Source organism: Ruditapes philippinarum, unplaced genomic scaffold (assembly GCF_026571515.1).
Source record: "Ruditapes philippinarum isolate M1 unplaced genomic scaffold, ASM2657151v2 ctg6482_1_1_1_1, whole genome shotgun sequence".
In the NCBI taxonomy this organism is placed as follows: Eukaryota; Metazoa; Mollusca; class Bivalvia; order Venerida; family Veneridae; genus Ruditapes; species Ruditapes philippinarum.
In genome coordinates, this window is record NW_026865892.1 from 58,910 (window position 1) to 66,048 (window position 7,139).

Below are 7,139 nucleotides of genomic sequence, written 5' to 3' on the forward strand. Positions count from 1 at the left end.
TCTAAACATCGAGGATTAAACAAATTATAACCGAATATTTTGACAGCACCGTCCATGAACAGGCCCTATCAAACCGAGCCTGCAACATTTTCAATTTCAAAATGCCGTGTTGGGCTTTCTTTAAGGATTCTTATTTTCTCTATTTTAGAAACGAAAGGCGACCTATTTTTATCGTCTTCAATCAAATCAAAAACAATATTTGTATCTGCATTTACACTCCAAAAGATGCTTTAAATTTCTATTTTTATCTTAATCCAAACTTTAGAGTATGCAATGTTCAACTGTTTGTTTTCGTCACTCCTATCGAGGGACCTTGACATTCAAGAATTGTCGAATGAAAAAGGATGTAGTAAGAGTGTTAATAACTAATAGTGAGGTAGTTAGAGTGTGAAATAATGTTTCATAAGACACTTTTCAAAATTACCTCTAACTTTATCTAACAAGAACATTTTAATGATAAACAAACATAAAATAGGAAGTTTGCGTAGAATGATTTATAATATAATAGACGTTCAAAGGTTGTTTTATGAGGAAATATCATACGCATTCCGTATTTCCTAATTGCCCGATAGAAAGAACTATGTACACACAACCTAGTTTTGATTTTTCTCAAAATGAGAATTGCATTTACAGATCTGCTTCTCTTATTTGGAAAACATTACTTTGGATATTTATTTAAATTCAAATTCTATATGTTCATGGTAATTACCAGATGACTGATTAAGGCTATAATATTTTATCATTAAATTGATTTTTTTATAATTCTTTCCGAATGTCTTTATAATATTTAAGAGAAAATGGCACCTAAGGAATAATGTTTTAAAGTTGAATATCTTTTAACAACTTTCAAATATACAAAAATAATAAAATATAATTCACATATACAAAAATAATAAAAATAATACAAAAACACAAGATTCCAAATATCATAAGAGAACAGGGAAACTTGGTCATGAACGTAAACGGTAAAAAATCTAAACTTTTGATCTATCCATCATGTTGTAGAAAAATTCCAACTGCAGTATTGTTTTAGACAAAGTGTTATTTATTTTGTTTATACGTAAGTAAGCAAATAAATATTTTATCATAGTGGCATGTGTATAACAATTTACAAAAAAGCGAAAATAAATGATTTAACATAACACCCGGTCCAAGGGACCAATAAGTCACCTTAAACATATATTCATTGATAACAGTTTACATTAAATTATTATTCAATACACAACATCAATATTGAAGTATAAATAAAGTGAATTGTATGATACAAAACAATGAACATATCTATACTGACTTGAATTTACATTAAAATTTGAATTTTAATATGTCCGAAAAAAAGACGTTTGTTATCAACAAAAATATTTTAAAGACAAAACAAAGATTTATTTTTTTAGATAAGCATTAACAAGATATTGAGCAACGTTTCGTGAAAAGTTTGTTGTCATTGTTCTTGAGGGAGCGATACATTCAAGAATTGCTGAAAAAATATGAAAAAGGAGGTAGTTATGGTGTTATAAAATAATGTATCAAAATGCGCTTTTCAAGATAACCGGAAAAAAATAATCATAGTGAGGCTGAAAAGACTGAAGTATGCACATTTTATAAAACAGGACTTGTGTGTGCAAAGTTGCTTATACAATTGGTTCCTATGGCATGCCTTCACCATCTCTGACTGTTTCGGTATTGGTCAAACGCCTTTTATCAAATAGTTTACACTGGGTAAGTTTAAACATATTTCCTTCATAATCAGACACAAAACAAAGTATACATTCATTCAATATATACAATGTTGAAATGGATAAGAACGAAAGATATGAAATTTTATAAAGTTCTATTCTAAATTTACAACAAAATGATCGCATCAGTCTACTGAGACAATGTAAATGAATTCATATAATATGTGGGGAAAAAACTTAATTCAAATATATATTAAAATGGTAAAATACATGTATGTAGTAATTTTAACGTTATTCTAGTACATTAACAACTTGCTTGCTTTGGCTGGTTTTGTAGAATACAAATGAGCCGTGTCACGACAAAACCAACATAATGGGGTTTGCGACCAGCATGGATCCAGACCAGCCTGCGCATCCGCGCAGTCTGATCAGGATCCATGCTGTTCGCTTACAAACCCTATAACAAGTAGAGAAACTGATAGCGAACAGCATGGATCCTGATCAGACTGCGCGGATGCGCAGACTGGTCTGGATCCATGCTGGTCGCAAACCCCGTTTGTCGTGACACGGCTCAAATTTAATATGCAAGACGATTGCGGTAATGAATAAATGATGTTTAAAAAAATATGTTTCAAACCTCTTAATTTGATATATTAATGAATTACAGAAAATATGATTTCATTTGTTTCAATTGATTTGGATTCCGTTCCGAACAAGATGACCTCTAACGAATGAGCTATATTATTTGTTATTGTATTCAACAGAACACTGGGTTTAAGTGTAAATGATAAAATGTAAGGCATGTAGAAATATATTTACCGGGTCTTTAAGCCATACTAAAGTTTAAGAATGACGTTTCTCTGCCATTATCAATCAAATTCTGTAATAAATGTCTTTCTTGTGTGTAATAAAGTCTCTTTATATAACTTGGTTTTTGGCAAATTAAACCACTTCTCAGAAATATTGACAATTCGACATTCTTGATATCCCTTGAAAAAATTGAACATGAATTGGAATTTCACAAGAAATATTTCAACTGCTTTTTCACTCTCTGCATAATTTTTGAAGTTTGCAAATTGCTATGAAGACTCTTGTATGAAATATGAATATCACTGAATTCTTGTCAAAATCATAATTATAAATGTAAAGAGACATTTATCCAGAGGATTGCCATAAAGAACAAACTTATATCCGTGAAAGGGGATTTTAAGGAAAAATGATTCAAATATGGTTACGTGCTAAAGTCAAATTATCGGAAAATTTCCAAATTATCATAGAACCATAAATCTATTATTTTTTATTTTCTGTTGTTTTGTATATAATATCTAGAGTATATACTGATAAAACGGGACATGTTTTAGAAATTGATGTATCAAATACACTTGGTTTTCCTCAATACAAGTATTAACTCTCATTTTCCTCTAGTTTTCCCATATATTTCAATTTGTTAGCAGATGTGGTGGTCACACTTAAATATGTGTAGTGATTAAGCAGGCTTACAGATTTCTTCATATTAACTTATACTTGTGAAAACAAAGGTTTAAATTGTGCTTTTATGTCATGTAACACTAACAAATACACGGTGCATATCCATATCGGTACCCTCTTTGCAAAATCTGCTGAAACGGTATCCTCTTTGCGCATGCACAGGCCACTCTCTGCTAAAAACAAACCAGCGATGGATAACAGTCCAGTAAAATTTAAATATAATAAGGAAAGAATGTATGACACGTAGAAAAGATGTATACCACGGAACAGTAGAATGTTTTATCTATGTGCTGATTTGTCATGTGCCCGTTTTTCATGTACTATAACTTCACAATAAGCTACAAAAAATCGACATGTCTTGCTTCGCCCATCACCTCAACATATTTTTCAAGGCTGAAATGAACCTGTGGCTTGATTATATATGCATCATACATATTTAGTATGTTCATTTACATATCATCTCCGGACAAATGGCAGTATATCGTCAAAAATAATTGTAAAATTCATAAAAACACCCTACTTTCGGTTTTGCAGCGGCATGGGCTACCTCTCTTCATTTGAATTTTTATATCACAGGCACCCTCTCAGATTTTTTACAAATAGGTACCCTCAAGGAACGACATATGCTTTTATTTGGGTTAATCGTAAGGTATGTAATATTTCTTATTTTTATGTAAATATTGGATTATATTGCATACTTAACGATAAATGCAAATAAAAGCATATATCGTGCCTTGAGGGTACCTATGTGTTAAAAAATGAGAGGGTACCTGTGATATAAAAATTCAAATGAAGAGAGGTAGCCCGTGCCGCTGCAAAACCGAAAGTAGGGTGTTTTTATAAATTTTACAATTATTTTCGACAATGTAATGCCATTTGTCCGACGATGATATGTAAATGAACATACTAAATATGTATGATGCATATATAATCAAGCCACATGTTCATTTCAGCCCGAAAAGTATGTCGAGGTGATGGGCGAAGCAAGACATGTTGATTTTTTGTAGCTTATTGTGAAGTTGCAGTGCATGAAAAACGGGCACATGACAAATCAGCACATATATAAAACATTCTAATGTTCCGTGGTATACATCCTTTCCACGTGTCATACCTCCTTTCCTTATTACAATGAATTTTTACTGGCTTGTTATCCATCGCTGGTTTGTTTTGAGCAGAGAATGACCTGTGCATGTACAAAGAGGGTACCGTTTCAGCAGATTTCGCAAAGAGGGTACCGATATGGATATGCACCGTGAAATATATGGTATATTTCAATCAGCATTGCCATTTGGTAAAACAAACACATCGTTTAGTACTCCAAACTGAGTTGAACTTAACAACGTGTCAATAGTTAAGTTTGCTCGGTTCGCTAGACTGTTGTCGGTAAAAGCTGCCGTGTCAGTACAAGTTTCAAGTTATTTCCGCAATAAATCTCGCGTAAATGCTATTAACGTCTGCTAATGTCTACTTTGTTGAGGGAGAACGAATGTGTGAATTTAATAATGAAGCCTTAGTGTTTCACATAAATCCTTTTTGTAAATTTATTGGAACATATTTCATACTGGAAATGTAAAATCCATATTCACCTCACCAGAAATTAATAAACATGTTGCTTTTAAACATCTTTGACGGATTTATTTTTAAAATTAAATGCAATTTTGATCCTTGCCGTTATATTATGTGCAAACAATGGCCAATACACAAATTGCTACAATGTACTTATAATGACAAAAAATATTTTCTCAAACTAAACAGGATTATGTTTTAAACTTCAATCTTAAATTAACTCATTTGACATTTTTAATTTAAAACATAAATATATGTCAACTTTTAGTCAATGCTTTAAATACAAAATTGAATAAAAACATTTACCAATAATGTTACATTAACATATCTTGTGCTCCTCCATGTACCGAAAACAGGTCATGTGCTTATAAATGCCTCACATATAAGTTGGATACCAATAAAAATAACAAATTAAAAGATGCCTTAGCATATGCTTGGACTAGTAGAGAATATAACGTTTTTAAATGACATAGATTATAAAGATAAAAAATCAGCCAACAAAAGTAGAATATCTGATAGAAACAGCTTATTTTAAGATATTGAAATACATAATCAACACGAGTTCTCTGACGAATAAATTTTCTAATAATTAACAGTACTTTTCTAATGTTTTAAGGCTATAAAACATTTGAAAAAGTAATAAATTATAAAGAGCCTAAGATTCGATTATGTAAAAACACGTTCATTGCAGACCATTGCGTTCAATGACCTTTATAGATATGATAAGCTTAAAGCGCCATCTTTTATAAAACATATTACTACTTGAGTAATAAATCAATTAATTTAACCGTCAATTATTAAAACCAAACGTAAATGGCATTACAGAATATAGGGCTATAGTCGACCATTAAAAAAGACTTTACGAGCATTCTCCGTGTTTCTCGATGCACTTTCAGTGTCGGGCAACCCATTCATCATAAATGTTTTCGAAATAGTCCTGCTTCAATGTACTCAACACTCGTAGAGTTTCCTGGCGGAGTTCGCTGAAGTTTTCGAACCTGTGACCTCGTAATTGTGATGTCAATTAAGGAAACACTGCAAATTGCAGCTAAGTCTAATCTCTAAAAAACCTATCACATGAAGTTCAATCTGTGCCTCCTGAGATCTATGGCTAGGTGCATTATCATGACAAAATATAACGTTCTCCATGTTGTCAATTAACGCTGGACGCTTCTTCAACTTAACACAGTATTCAATGACATCGCGTTGCGCCGCATTTTCATCTGACGTCGCTTTTTTTTGGCATTTTCAAAATAGCACTGCTGTTTAATACGTATTATGCTAAGGATTTTTTCAAAGTAACGTTAGATTAACGTTTGTTGGTGATATGACGTCAAAATTAATGATGTCATTCCACATTAAAGTATTTCCCATAATTATTATTATGCTAGAAGTTATAGGCATGTTTTTAAGAAGCATGCTCTCAACACTGACAAATATTTTATCGTGCTCCGGGTATGTTGTACTGTTAAAGTTAAAAGTTAAAACCCTGATAAAAAGTGTTTCTATACATATTGGCTATTGATTTTAAGTAGGTGAATTTACAAATGACCAAGGAAGATGTCTGGTAAATGACATTTTTTTTAGAAATACCTGACAAATGAGATATTTACATTAAACCACAAACTAGAATATAGTATACTTGACTTGAGAAATGTTCATCCACAATAAAGGTGGTGCAGCAATATGAAATTTAAAAGTTGTGAATTATAGTTTATTAATTAAGCTAATTTCTGTATATCTCTGCTGCTTCAAATGTTATTGAGCTTTTCTATTATACCAGACATGTTTCGACAGCCGGATTACTTTTCCAGTTATCTCGGTAAAAAGAGAACTTAGTATAAATAAAAGCTAGTCTTGTAGTTAATATGTTCCTAGTCTCGTTTAGATAATATATCAGTTGACTCTAGACAAAACGTTGTAGCTAACTGCTTCAGTGCTCGAATAAACCATACGACTTTTCAATCTTCCTTTTAGGCGCTCCTCGTAACTTATCTTCAGCATGACTTTGCATGTCTTTTCAGAACCTTATATATCAGATATAAAGTGTCTTAATGCCTTTCTTGAATAGTTTTATAATTCCACTAAACTAAACTACTTAACTAAAAACATACTAAACATTATTTACAGACTGTTAAATTATTAGTTATAAAGATTTTTGACAGGTTATATGGTCCTATTTAAACGGTTGTTTGTAAAAGTATTTGTCGCATCTGTCACTGGTGAAAATTTTGTTGCATAGATAGTGATAAACTAGCTACAATTGTTTATCAAATGACAACAGGCAATTCACAATGCTAATGTTTTCTATGTGAATGGCTATACATGTATTCACATGCACACGCACGCACACACACACACGCATAGAGCATATTTCCAATGCTAGTCACATTAAAGAAGATGCATCCAGAT